The following is a 15601-nucleotide window of genomic DNA, read 5'->3' as shown; positions in this document are numbered from 1 at the left end:
GCAGCGTCTTGATACCAAGCGCTTTTGCTAACTAGATTTATTCAGAAAACGAGTTCTGCTGTTGATAAGAGATATTCTGTAACATGTTCGCATTTAGCGTTTAAGCTTAAATTCAATTATAACAAATGTTTGGCTTAGAATTACAACTATTTTATTTAAAATATTATATAAATATTTAAAATATTAAATTACAAACATTATGTATAAATTTTGCGCTTAATGTATCTACTATATTTTCTCGTACATGAACTTTCCTTCGAAGTTATTTTTAACTGAAAAAGTGTTGAATTTAAACACTATAAAAATATGTTTCCGCCCGGGATCGAACCGGGGGCCTTCTGCGTGTTAGGCAGATGTGATAACCGCTACACCACGGAAACTATGAGAAAGTAGCCGAAAAATCTAATCAAATCATATTTTTAACTAACCAATGTAGGTCACTTTTATTGCATAGATTAAAATAAAAATGTGGATTAAAATGACCGGTTTATCAAGTCCGTACTTTATAAATATTTATGACTTGTTAGCATAATCACACGCATGACGTGTGTATGAGATAAAAGAGCGTATTTTTAAATATCATATATTCCATGAATTTGATAAATTAGTAATAAAATATATTTTTTTTGTACTGTTTAGAAAGAGTTTCTTTTGTTCTTTTTATTATAATATTTGTATTTTATTGTTAAATCATTTAATGAGGAAACGGAACTATTTCAATGTTGCAGCACCGCCGGTAAATTAAATTCAGTAAAATGTTTTATTTTATGGATATATTTTATAAAAAGAATAAAAAAAAGTCTATTCCGCTAGAGTTATTTGTGGCGGCGGTGCATAGTTTCCTGTTTGTATATTGTAGGATAAAAGAGGAAGCTTTATATAAGTTAAACGGATTATTATAAAGATTCATTATTTTATTCTTACTTTGCTCTTTTTAATCATAGAAAAATATAGTACTTAATAAATTTGTATAATTACACTTTTCTTGTAATTTAAATTTCTGTTTTAACGACACTCATTACAAATACATATTCAGTTTTATTAAGATGTACCAACTTAGCAAACTTTATATAGCAACTGCCTGTATCTGTCCCACTGCTGGGCCGGATGCCTTCTTTCTCTTTAAATAGGCTCGGATTTTGTCGATTACAGGTACGTTATTCATCAAACATGGATGTAACAGATTTTCAACTGATAAGAAGGTCTCCTCGAGCTGTTCTCTCATTTCTGAGCACGAAATAAAACAAAAGCATAAATACAACAACAACAACAGCCTGTGAATTTCCCACTACTGTGCTGAGGCCTCCTGTCCCTTCGAGGAGAAGATTTCGAATATATTCCACCACGCTGTTCCAATGCAGGTTGGTGCAATATAGATGTAACAGAATTTCTATGAAATTAGACGCATGCGGATTTCCTTATGATGTTTTCCGTCACCGCCAAGCACTACATAACATTCCATATTCAGTGGTGCGTATCTGGGTTTGATCCCGCAATCATCGGTTAAGATGCACTTGTTCTAACCACTGGACCATCTCAGCTCATAAACAAGCACATGATATCATTGGTGCTTGGCCGAGTCTGAACCCGTAATCTGTGGTTATGATTCGTGTTTTCTAGTAATTAGGTCATCTCGGGCCATCTCTTCTTTATGATAATGCAATTTTTACATATCTCAGATAAAAACAAATGAAATTATACGAACAAAGTCAAGGTATTATTGAATTCATTTTAAGAAGAAACCTCCATAGAGAAATGTAGACGTCTGCTTGTAGAGATAACGTTAATAACAGTTATTTTGCTGAATTATTACTTTTGACAGCTTAAGCGGTATTATGTTGGATTATATTTTTTTTGCTCACACTTTGGAATTGCAGATAAAATTAAGCTGACAATTATAGTTCGCAGATCTCTTTTGTTTTCGTAAACTGACTGTAATATAAATTATGCTGTTAATATATTCAATAATAATGATTAATTATGTCTGAGTTTTTTTTTTATTTTAATGATTTTGTATTATAAGTTGATTGAGTCTATATGGCCCAGTAGTTAGAATGCATGCATCTTAAGCGATGATTGCGAGTTCAAATCCAGGCGAGCGCCGCTGATTCATGTGCTTAATTTGTCTTTATAATTCATCTCGTGCTCAGCGGTGAAGAAAAATATCGCGACGAAACCTGCTTGTGACAAGTTTAAAAAAAAATTTGCCACAGGTGTATTCCACCAACCCGCATTGGAACAGCGTGGTGTAATATGTTCCCAACCTTCTCCTCAAAGGGAGAGGAGGCCTTTAGCCCAACAGTGGGAATTTACAGGCTGTTGTTGTAGTTGTATTATAAGTTATCTATTTTTTCAAAAACAGGAGGTATTAAGGCCAACAGGCCAAGGCCAAATTGTTAAATTTTGTGGCAAAAAAATATCTTGTAGATTATTTTTTTTGCTTTTATTTTTAATATTTGTGTAGTTATGTCAATATGTTATATAATATATGCCCAGAGGATCAGAACTGCATCAACGGGGTAATGCTGCTAGCATTCTTGCCACCATTCCACGCCATCAAAACTTATATAGTAACTATTGTAATTCATATATTTAAGTATTCCATGTTATTAATTCTTATGTTACTAGAATATTTAACGTATATTGACACTTGTTTGTTAAATGATGTAAATTTTTACGTAAAACGTTTAAACGTTCTTACTTTTTTCGTGGATCGTTAATCAAAATACCTGAGGAAGTACTAAAAGACAAATGGTTATGTCAAGAACAGCAAGATAGCGTCCACTAATACCTACATTTTCACCTTGACATAAAAGGAATGGAAAACTATATTGCTTCGCGTTTTGAGCTGAGATATAAGGTGAAAAAAGAAATGAATTGAGTTGGCAACAGTCTTATGTTTACAAGAATTCATAAAACTTAGAATGTATAAATCAGATGAAATACAAAGGAACAGGCAAGATTTAATATGTTGCTTAAATATATACATATACATGCCCTACTACTCATTATATATCTTATTGCCAAGCAGTAATATTAAGTATACTCATGTTACGGTTTGAAGGGTAAGTGAGCCAGTGTAACTAAAAGTACAAGATAAATAGCATTTCAGTTAGTTAGATAAAAATAATACCACACACACGCACACACTCACACACACACACATACACAATACACGACAATTACTGGTTTTGTAAGAAATTAATTAAAATTTCATACGGTTCGCTATGTCTATTGTCAGTGGTGAATACTTACTCAATTGACATATGATATAATCATCTACGCCATAAGAGAAACATCAAAAATGTATTTGAAAATGGAAATAAAATTTATATAAATATTTTTTCCATATATAGTCAATGTGAAAAAATACCTTCTTCTTTTATGATGATATTCAATGCTTGGTTTAATCTCACTTATTTGGGATTAAAGCGATAATATCATTTTACGACCAACAGTATGCCTGATGCCAACAGTACTGGGGAATCTGATGCTGGATATATATATGATGATGGATGGCGTTGTGTGTAACAAACACACACCTCATATATCTATATTTGTGTGTATTTTTACATATACATACACATAAATGTAAAAAATTATTACAGACCTCACCGCGAGAAAGTATCTTTGTTTTAAAGAGTATCTAACAGTAACCATATAGTGCGTGCAATGCAGTTTCAAAGGGTAGGGACATACGGCACGGTTAAAGAACATGACCTTATTTTTTTAATTTAATCTAAGCAGATTCGATTTTTTTTTCTTACATTAATCAGAAAATTATTAATAAAAATAGGGCCTAAAAAAATAAAATGTTGTTTTTGTTTGTCGTAAAAAAACACCGGGATGCTCCTGAAAATGTTGTCATAGAAAACAGTGACAAAATAATTCAGTATATAAAATACAAATTTTAAAATGGAATTTAAAATAGAAAACGAAATCCTTAAATTAGAAAAATAAATACTATTTTGTCTATACTTATAATAAATCTGTAGGGATGTCAATTCTGTACATGAAATATTTTTCCAAAATAACTATCAGAGGTTGAAAAGGGGTCGATACTGATGCCAAAAATGCAATCAGTAAAATTTTTGTCTGTCTGTCTGTCTGTCCGTATAACCGTTATAGAAACAAAAAGTACTCGACGGATTTTAACGAAACTTGGTACAATTATTTTTCATACTCCTGAGCTGGTTATAGTATACTTTTCTTCACGCTACAGTCAATAGAAGCAGAGCAGTGAAGGGAAATGTCGGGAAAACGGGAGAAGTTACTCCATATTTTACTTATTTTACCTTAATGGTTAAAGCCACATAGAAATTGTGTATTACGGAAATGTTTTCCTTAAAATTATATAAAAAATATCCCATGACAGCCTTTGTCTATCTTTTATGGTTGACTCACAATAACACGTGTCCTCCCAATAGCTTAGTAGTTCGAAGCTTTCTGAGATTATATTTGTCTATTCCTGCGTTTATAACACTCTCAATCATCCCAAATTAAAAAAGTTAACAGTAATAACTACTCCATAAAAAAGAAGCATAGAAATCGGTATAGAAACATCAAAGTTATACATGAAATAGGCTAATAATAAAGCTATCGCAAGTGAATACTAAATCTATACTACTATATAAATCTCTAGAGTTTGTCTGTACACTTATTTTTGTCGTAATTCGTCATAAGTATTCTTTTTATGATTGACTGACATAATTTTTACCATTTTTGACATTTTTGTCTGTCTGTATGTTCTGTTATAACTTGAAAACAGATGCACCGATCTTTATAAAAAATGATAGGCTATATAAATACAAAAGTGGATGTGTTTGTCATCGATAAATTCAGAAACTATTTGATCGACCATTAAGATTAAATGAATAAAGAGATTATGCTATCCCCATTGATGTAACTCGCCACCAGGTAGCGCTGCGATATAAATATATCTACACCGTTCAACCGATTGTCATGAAAATTAGTACGTATAAGTATTTTTTCACGGAGAAAGTGATTATTTCATCCGTATCATTAAAAATAACCAACAGTTGGCCCTTACGAGTATCAGGATGCATTTCTATGTCGATCAACCGATGAGTATAAAATATGAAATAAAAAATGCAAATCATTGATCATCATTAAGTAAAATAATTTATATAAATAGAAACTACCATGATATTGAAGAAACAAAAGATCGGAACATCAACAATATATGCGGAGCGTCTTCCAAAAGAGCTACGGAAACAACACACCAACAAGAAATACGTTTAGAAACAACTATAATCCGAATTTCTATTTTGAGAGTTGCCAAAACAGTTAGTCAACGTAATGATCAAGTTCCAGATCTTCGAACAAGCATCTTCATCAAGAGATACTGAAAAACCTGACGAGCGAGCCCGACGACTGGATGATCAACGATTAAAATAGACTAAGTCAAGAACTAGAACCAATCTCAATAAATCCCGATGTGATTATTGGTTCAATGAATATAGTATGCCCATATTGTCACGCAATGATGTTTAAAATAAACTGCTGATATAGTGCTACTCCACTGGCAAAATGTATTTACCATAACTGGTTGAACCAACAGAACCTCTTCTTATCTACGTTATGGGATCTACTGAGGAGTCTGAATATTTTCTTTAGCATATTAGAAATTACAATTCTTGCTTTGAAATGACTTCATTTGGAGCAACAAATATTGTACAATACAATAATTTCACGTCTACGTTTAAAGTGTATCATATGATTGGTTCAATTCTTCCAGTATCTAAATAAAATCCAGTTTCTGGACATTTATTCTATGGACAACGTAGAAAAAGAATGATCTTCGATGCATGTTCAGTACCACAACTAATCGTGAAATCATCGCTAAATTTAGGATTATGCTTTATGAAAATAAATGTTTAGTTAAAGATTTTAAAACTGCTCTAGAAGGTGAAATAACAAATGATTGAAAGTCATTATCAATGCAGATAGAACGCCATTGAATGCAGAGCATGAGAGGCGTTTTAATGCTGCAATAGCTCCTGAAGTCACAGCTATAGTTAGTTATACAACTATGTCGGTACAGAAATTACAAAACGAGGTATTGTTATCACTAAGCGACACAAAAACAATCAAGGTGTCAATCGAAACACGTCAATCGTATAACAATTATTACGATTATGTTATTATGTTTATGCGAGCAGAAGATGGATATCATCTCGGACTGTATCAAAATATTCTCACGACAGACTCTGTGACATCGAAGAGTTAGTTGTATGGATTTTTTTGAGTATCGTATAATGATTAGAGATAATCAATCTAACCATATTCTGAAGACGTGTCGTCAACTGTTTTAACAATTCATTGTTGACATGTACGCTATGGTCGAGAACGAACGATTAAACTACATTCGATACAACCAATCAAAACTCTGAGCCAAAGAGTACATTTATTTACGAGATACAATATCGAATGATAAAATAGCTGCTGATATTGGACAAAGATCTTCGTACAGTGGAAGTCCAAGACATATGCACGAATATGCTCAGGATGCTTTGACGTACGTTCGTAAGCATTGACAAGGTTGTAAATGTAATAACATCGATATTCGATAGAACCGGATAAAAGAGGACGTGTTGGTTTGATGCAAACTTTTACAGACTATAAAAATTTAATTAAAATTTTTATCGTACCTATATAACATCGTATAAGGTTATAGGTGTTATGACCTATCTGCAGCCTATCGAGAACATCTTTGAAGAAGATGAAATAGATGACGAATATTATTTTTTTTTTAAGACAGAAAGAAATGAAAAATTTTTTTTTTATCTGCGACTAATGCCCAGCGAAGCGGGCGGGTATAGCTAGTTATTAAATAAAATATCTTTTTTTATGTAATCAATTGCTAGAAAATCTACTTAAATTCAGCTGTACTTACAAATTAAAATTGACTTTATCTATCTGAAGAATATGTTATCGCTACATTTTTCAGCATGAAGCTGTTCGCAGCTCGAAAAAAGTAAAGTAGTATCAACTCAATAGGTAGGTAATTGAGGACAAATATGTGCGAAACTGAACCGCGTGCTATGATGGCAGCGGGCCAATAACGCCTTGTTGAAAATAAGCTTGCCATACTTTGTGTCACGGCCAACCAGTTACGAAGCAACCAGGTACTATTTGATAAATATCTACGTCATATAATTTTGAATTCATTCAATATGACAATATGTCTTTACATTAAAAAAAGATCAATTTATATTTAGTGAAATATAAGTTTCATTTATGAAGACTGCTCCTAAGTTTATAATATACAAATATTACATTGATACAAGATATATTTTTAGTGTATTGTGCTAAGTAATAAATTTTGTTTAAAAGTTAAAACTGTGATTAAAACACGCGTTTACTGTTTGTGGTTCCTGATTATTCAAAATTGTTTGTGGTAACCCTACTCGAGAGGCAACATGGAGGAAACCGGGCTTCGCAAACATAATATCCGATTTTGGGCTTTGTCGCGAACGCCGATCCCACATGTTAGCACGAAGGTTTAGTTGTGCAATCATTATGTTGCGGAATACAAGTTGCTGCAACATTTTAGATATAGCTTAATAAATGTACGTTGATGATACAAGAAAATATTATATCACGTTCATATTCCAAGCGAAACAATATCACAATAAGTAGAATCTTTTAATTATGATTTCATTCATTATATTTCGATTGGTACGCAAATATTTACAAAAAAAAAATAATCCATCTCAATTCTGTACTCGTTTGTTCAGAATAGACTCGGAATATTTCTCGGAAACGTAATGATGTATCTGATGAATGTATTGATTGAGTTTCTATTGACGTGTACATTATAACGGTACTTTTTCCATACGTTAACACAAATTTGCTTTCTTTTTATTTATTTTTTTGGCAGGCAGATGAATAAATTAGAGTAAAATTATAGGTATAATGTATTAAATTACAAAGGACAGCTAAACATCCTACGCCCATCTTCGGCTATAAATTGCCAGAAAATGTCAAATGGTATCAGACGAATTACTCTGAAAACAATCTCACTAAAATATTGTCGTAACTTTAAGGTACTGAAGGACATCTATATCAAACTTTATGTGCGTTATAAAGTTGAACAGAAACTTATCTAAAGTTATAGTTTGCAAATATATTTTTTTGTTTTATATGAACCCCGTTGTGCGTCGTGCATAAGTTTTTTTTTTTTGAAAAAATAATATAAGAAATAACAAATTAATTAACAATTTAAAAACCAAGGACTGAAGAGCTGTATATTAATTACACGGATTATTATTTCCTAATTATTGCATAATAATGTAAAGCATACAGTGTTCCTTTATTTACCTATTTAGACTAAGTTACGTAGGAAAAAAAACACATATTTCGATTGCATATCCTAAACTACTTCATATAGCTGTAGTACCCAAATCACTATACTTGCATCTACATTTATAAAGGAAGGCAGGATTAGCCATCTCTACTTGGTTTGCTAGCCATGACAAAAGACTGATATGACGGCCTACGGGTTGCTCGCTGGTACTTCTTTGATTAGCAAGCTTGCACAAAGCCTTACCATCAAGAATTTTTTTGACGACATATCCAAAATATAAGCAAGTAATATTGTCCAGGAAAAAATAAGAAAATATTGTAATAACAGAAACAACAACAACAACAGCCTGTAATTTCCCACTGCTGGGCTAAAGGCCTCCTCTCCCTTTAAGGAGAAGGTTCGGAACATATTCCACCATGCTGTTCCAATGCGGGTTGGTGGAATACACATGTGGCAGAATTTCTATGAAATTTGTCACATGCAGGTTTCGTCACGATGTTTTCCTTCACCGCTGAGCACGAGATGAATTATAAAGTCAAATTAAGCACATGAATCAGCGGTGATTGCCTGGGTTTGAACCCGCAATCATCGGTTAAGATGCACGCGTTCTGACCACTTGGCCATCTTGACTAATAATAGAAACATTTGTATCTTATACAGTATCTTTATAATTCTAAATGAATTGTTTCAAACATTCAAAGCTAACGATATTGATAACAGCCATAAACTATTCGTGCAATCTGGACCATTTTGTATTTCCTACGTTATTGATTTCCAATATATATTTGAAGTGAACGGTATCGGATGCGGTAATCTAATTACAAAAGCTATTCTCTGTACAGAAGAAGGTTTAATTAAAGTAAACAAGTCACAGAAGAGGCGCCTTGTATATATTATGAGCGCATATTGTTTTAGAATGGCTGTTTCTTATATTCCATGTCACAAGAAACAGCGGATTATAATTATACTTTGTTCGAAGATTTCTATCATGATCTTATTTTTGTTCAGTTCATTTTATTCATTTTATTGTCGTTTAAATAAAAACGTGAATGATTTTCATAAATGAGCAATTTAAAGAACAAAACATTTTAGTACATTTATATCAATAATTATTGAAGAAATTTTAGTAACTAAACAAAGACTTGCTTGATATATTTATTTATGCATTTAATGTAATCAAGCATACTTATGAATTGTTATATTTAATAAATTAATAATACTTACTAATCGCGTGTCACATGTGGTACTTAACCAATGGCAGTTCATTGTCTAGACCTCACTAGACTAGACATGTCTGCACAAAGGACCCAGCTCCTTTCTAATGTGATTGTACACTCGAGTTATTCTAGCCAAACGTAAGCTTCCACGTACTTAAGCATCTACGTATATTCAGTTTAAATAGTTATTATCTTAATTAAATGCATTTAAATAAACTTATGTTATAACTTATCCGAGACTGTGTAAGCGTCTCTTATTAAATTTTATTTAGTTTCATTTCCATCGAGATATCACAAGAGATACTGGATCGTATTGAAGATTCTTTTGTCTTTTGTCGCGGCTTAACGTTTTTCTTGATAAAACCTAGCCTCTATTATAATATTTTATCTTCCTTTGTCTTATCGTTAATTGGATTTATATAAAATTTAAAGTATTACCGTAATACAGGTATTTAACTTATTAGGTTAATAATTGACTCGTTTTTTTTTTAAATTAAAAATTCACAGGCAATATAAGTTTGTAATTATACTAACAGTTAAATTCAATTTGAATTATGTCTGAAGAGTCTTACAAATTTACCTCTTTGAAAAAGAGTTCCGATTTAAGTATACATCATTATATACAGCTTTTATGTATGTATTTGGATATATACATATGTGTGTGTAGGTTGCTTATTACTTTATTAAATAGAAACTGTAAAATTTCTTTATATACCTCAATAAATACACGCGTTGGAATGGAATATATGTGTGCAACATTTCATTTGATGACTAATTGACCCAATTCTATTATTATTTCTATGAATTTTGATAATCCTAAATGGAACGCAAATACACAGACCGGTAATACGTTCCATTATGGCATTATTTATTTAAATATAACTAATGATTCATTTCTGGAATTAGAAGAAAGATCTCTACACATATTTGTTCTTAGAAAAAATAGTTACAATGAGCCCTAATATTAGCTCTGAGGAAGCGTTATTAGGAATTAATAATGTTTTAAAGGGTCGTATACTTAGGTTTCAGATTGTTATGTTATGATTTTTGATATGATTTATATCTTGATACATCAAATAACAATGGTTTAAAGCTGAAACCTTTTGTAGCCCCACCCGTATGGCTTAAGACACTTACTCTCCAAAGGAATTTACACAGATTATTTATTACACAGACTATTTATTAACATAACAAATATGTTTTTTGTAAGAAAACGCTTAACATAAAAAAATTATAATACTTCAGTACAACTGCTTCTTGGGAGTGTAGAGGATATATTATTTTCAATTAATAAACAATATTATATACAGCCAAATATATAAGTCACTGAAACTGTAAACAACATTGTTGTAGCAATGTAGATCAACACGAAGGGTTACATTCGCACGTTTTCTCAAGCGTTTTCATGCAAACTCAAGCATGTATGCGCTCAATATGCGCAACGTGTAAAACCCGTTTAAGCATGCGCTTCGCCAGATGTTCACCGGTTCTGGGACTTTTTTTCTGTTACATTTTAGGCACCAAAATTGATTTAATATTTATCTATCACGTAAGTAATATGTTGATATCTATGTAGGTCATTAATTGATCTAAAAATCTATTTCTACTTAAATTAGCAAAAAGCTTTAATAATATATTATATACAAAGATGAAAAAAAAGTACTTGTTTTACTTAAGTTACACTGCTTACATTAAATTTTAATTAGTCAAAAAGCTTCTTATAAGATGTTCGTTTCTATTAAAATAATGGCTTTGGATTATTTTATTTTTTTAAATATAAATTTAGTTGAAATACAATAATTTCAGTACAATATTATTTAATAATTTAGGGGCGTACCCAAGCTCTTGTTTCTTTTTAGGCAAATAACAATTAGCTTTTCTAGTGTATTAATAAATTTATCGTTACTTTGGTTAAAATTCATGTATTCCGTTCACTGAACAATTTCAACTCCGGGAAGGATAATATTTACTTGGAAATAATCAGTCTCCTCAAGTTCTAGAGTGAAATCAGTCTCCACGAAAGTTCTGAGTTTCGTTTGTTGAAGTTTATATCTGCTTATAATATTGTGGCGGTTAAGTTTCTTTGGTTATAAGCAAGTCTGCGTTATATAGGCGTAATTTCAACGTGCGACTTCGTCTTCTAAGACTTTCAAGTAGCACTTTGAGACGAAGGCAATGGAAATATTTATGTTGTTAACAGCAATATTTTTTGGTTCATAACTTGGGTTAGCTCAAAGTTTTAGTTAAGAAAGAATTATTATGCCTTTGTTTTGCAGATGAAAATAAAGGTATTTAAAAAATCGAATGCCAATCTTAATTTTTTCTTGTTTTAATTTAACCGATAAATTCGTATTTGCAATTTATTCTATAAACAAATTAATTACTTTACCAATGTGCCAATATTTTGTCATAGATTTTAGTATGTATAACGTTTTTATATTTAGCTGAGTTATTACAAATGATGATCATATATTTATTGTTAAAAATGTTCAAGGTTTTGTTAGCATATATATAAGCAATCGGAAATGATTGAGAATCCCTATAAAGCCTCACGTATAAACCTAAGTAATTGCCATATTGTTAAGTATACCCCATTTGATATATTTAATATTTTATAACTTAAAAATTCATTAACCGAACCAGACATCGATCTCCCTGTATAAATGTCATCTTTTAATAAACATATAAAACTACCGAATGCGATAATCCACCATTACTCACATCCATAACGATAAATCAGAAAATATCTGCGTAAATGCATTACTACAACAATTAAACAATTATTCAAATGGGGGTGGTGAAATGGGGATGATATGCAAATCAGTGGATTCACCCACGCTCTCGTTAATCATTGTTGTACTTGACGAAACATTGTTAATTATTTAATTTATAGAAATGATTATTTCATGAACAGTTTGGAAATAAATGTTTTAATTTTATTTTAATTCAAGTTTGTTAAAACATAAATTTCATTAGTTATTCAAATGACCTGTGGATTTTATTATAAGAATCTGTAACAATTTAAAGAAATATTTAGTTGTGGTGTGTGGTTTTTATTTAATCATCTGTTTTGAAAGGAGCAGCCCTTTCACTGTTAATACACATAAATTAAGCACATGAAAGTTCTTACGCGGGTCTGAGATCAAAATCTTGGGTCAAGATGATTATGATTAACATTAAATCCTTTTTGAATACCGTTTTCTTTTAATAAAACTAAAAATCATATATTTCATAATTATACAAAATTTTATACAAAATTTTCAATACAAAATTTTGTTTTATTGAGTAATAACTTGAGCTGAGATTTATATAAATGTTGTACAAAATTTTGTTACATTTTGGTTTGACAGTTTGATTTTCGACGTACAAATAATATTTAATTCAAATTCAATTTAATCAAAATTCAAAATACAATTTTAACGTGTTTGTACTAAGGACTGTAAAGTCTTAGGCCCTAATGATAATAAACCTAATATTTTTTTATTGATCGAAAGCTTTTTATTCCAAGCAAAGAGAGGAGTTTCATAAATATTGACGTTTCTGTCTATTTGTGGTAACGCGTCCCTTAAATAGATGAACACATTTCTAATTTGAATGAAATTTGGAAAATAGATTATAATCTAAAAGATATTTTGTTATCTTTTAAAATGATTAACAATCGTAATGTGAATACCCAAAGTTTTTAAATATTATTTTTGAAAAAAAAAAAATTACAATTGCTTATATAATTCAAGAACACGGTTCGGAGATGAAAGAAATATATCAATTTGTCCCGGTTATTATCAATAACCGCAAGAATTGCTTACTTCCAAGAGAATCATCTCTGTAACCCTGAACCGGTCCCATGGGCGTTGTTTAGTGGACGGCAACCTTCTATTCAATCAATCGACAAAGCCTTTGACGTATGATATATTCATGTTACACAGAATAACGTTTTTATTGTAATAAACTTATTTTGTTTTTTAAAAAAAAGTAATATACTTAAATAGTATTTTTTTTAATTAACGCTGATGGGAAATTATGTCACCAGACGATGAGTGAGCATCAAAACTCATAATTACTGACATTAAGCAGTAAGAATTACTTACCATTGCTCATCACCATAGTAACTTGGACTTTATGCTTCTTGTACCTGTAACTAAGCTGGATCACTAAGTCTTTAAACCGGAAAATATAGTAAAAATTATCGTGTTATTAGGTGATATAAATAAGTAGCAAAATTTTAGATATGTAAGAATTTGTTTTTTTAAAAGAAACAAGCCCTTAAGATATAATAAAATTAAATTATAGCTAAAATGGAACAAAAGGCGATATCGCAGATTGCTTTTTATGGATACATAAAATCTAGGAAAAGCCTATAATAGAATTTGCGCTGTAGAGACTATATCGTCCCGTATATTAGATTTCTGGCGACGTCCACATCGATCCTTGAAATTGGCTTCGCCAGTTTTTTTTTAAATACAAACAGGTGTAAACAAGAGTATCTTCCTCATATAGTATTCATATAGTACAATTTATTAGTATTTACTAATAAATTGTACCATAAGAAAAGCTTTATTGATTAGGTATGCTTCAAAACTTCCTACTGTAACAAATGTTCTAGAAATTAATGTAGAACATTTGCATAAATATACATATATACTTAATAAATATATTGTAGTAATTGAAACGATAAGCATCATGTAACTAACGTATTTGCCAATTTATCAGGAACATATTTTGCAAAATGACATCTCATCCCAAAGGGCGGCGAGATTACCTAAACTTCTCGGGTCACATGTTATTTGCTTACATACATTTTGCATGCACTATAAAGGTAATACTGACATTTTGTTCTAATAATTAGTTTTTTCGTATTATTATTCGTTTTAATTATTTTGATTGCCTTGAGACCTTGATATTAATGGTACCCTAACCCACTACTAATAACATTGGATTTTAGTAGATAATCACTTTGTATATTTATGTATTCATTTTAGTATAGTTCGGTAATAAATTGCTATTCAGGGCACTATTTTGAACAAATAAAACTGGTGAATGTATATGGTTTTCCGATTTAAACTCCGTGTATATGAATTGTTGACATACTTATTTGACCACAATACTAAACTGATAATAAAATATTTATCTCACAACAACTCTTAAGCAGTTAAAAAAATTATTGAATTAAAAATCGGTAAGTAAATATTTAAGAAAGCAAGAACAAGATACATATATAATGGCACGATTTCGCTACTGAATACTAATAATAGTTAGATTATCAAGTATCAATATCATAATTAATTAAGTTCATAGCTGTAGTAAGCGAATTGATAAGAAGTAGTCACGTACTCGTGGTCTGAGTTAAGTGGTGCCTCTTGTCCATAAGCCGTAGAGAATGCAGTTCACGTTAGAAATAGCTGAGTACTACGTGTTATTAGCAAAATTATCGGCTGTCATGAAATTTAAATTTATTTTGCAAGATACATCCAATAGATTTTTATTGGTACCAAATCATTTTTATTAATTCTGATGTCGCACTCACAACCATGATTTCTGTTGCAGAATATAGGTTGTGTTAATAATAATATTGTTAATTAGATGCGGCTTCGCTTGAGTCTATCGTAGACCTGCAGGAAATTAGTAATATACATGATTACAGTCTATATATATAATAGACTATAGCTTAGCACAAGTTAGAAATTTGTACAAGTAATGTACGATCATTTATTTCAGTATCAAATTAATCTGCTGTTTTGTTTTATTGAGTAATACTTTTTAACGTAACAAACTTTAAGAGTATATAAAACGTAAATAAATTTTTAATTGATTGTTTTATTTAAAAACTAATTTTCATCATTTATGTAAACTAAACGTACAAAATAGTCTAAAATGATCTAAAATGAGAGTCGAGATGGCCCAGTGGTTAGAACCCGCGCATCTTAACCGATGATTGGTGGAATATGTTCCAAACCCTCTCCTCAAAAGGAGAGGAGGCCTTTAGCCCAGCAGTGGGAATTTACAGGCTGTTGTTGTTGTTGTTGATCCAATATTATTAGAAATATTATTAATTATT

The 15601-nt window shown here is 30.8% G+C and overlaps 1 non-coding gene across 1 annotated transcript; it reads right to left on the bottom strand.

The window, feature by feature from the left end:
• Window positions 1-307: 307 nt before the first annotated feature.
• On the bottom strand, window positions 308-380 carry Trnav-aac. Its single transcript has one exon. It is a non-coding gene; the product is annotated as a tRNA-Val (tRNA).
• Window positions 381-15601: the final 15221 nt, after the last annotated feature.

The sequence above is a fragment of the Vanessa cardui genome, chromosome 3 (genome assembly GCF_905220365.1).
Source record: "Vanessa cardui chromosome 3, ilVanCard2.1, whole genome shotgun sequence".
Taxonomy (NCBI): domain Eukaryota; kingdom Metazoa; phylum Arthropoda; class Insecta; order Lepidoptera; family Nymphalidae; genus Vanessa; species Vanessa cardui.
Note: the sequence above shows the minus strand (reverse complement) of the source record. Positions and strands in the feature narration are given on the sequence as shown.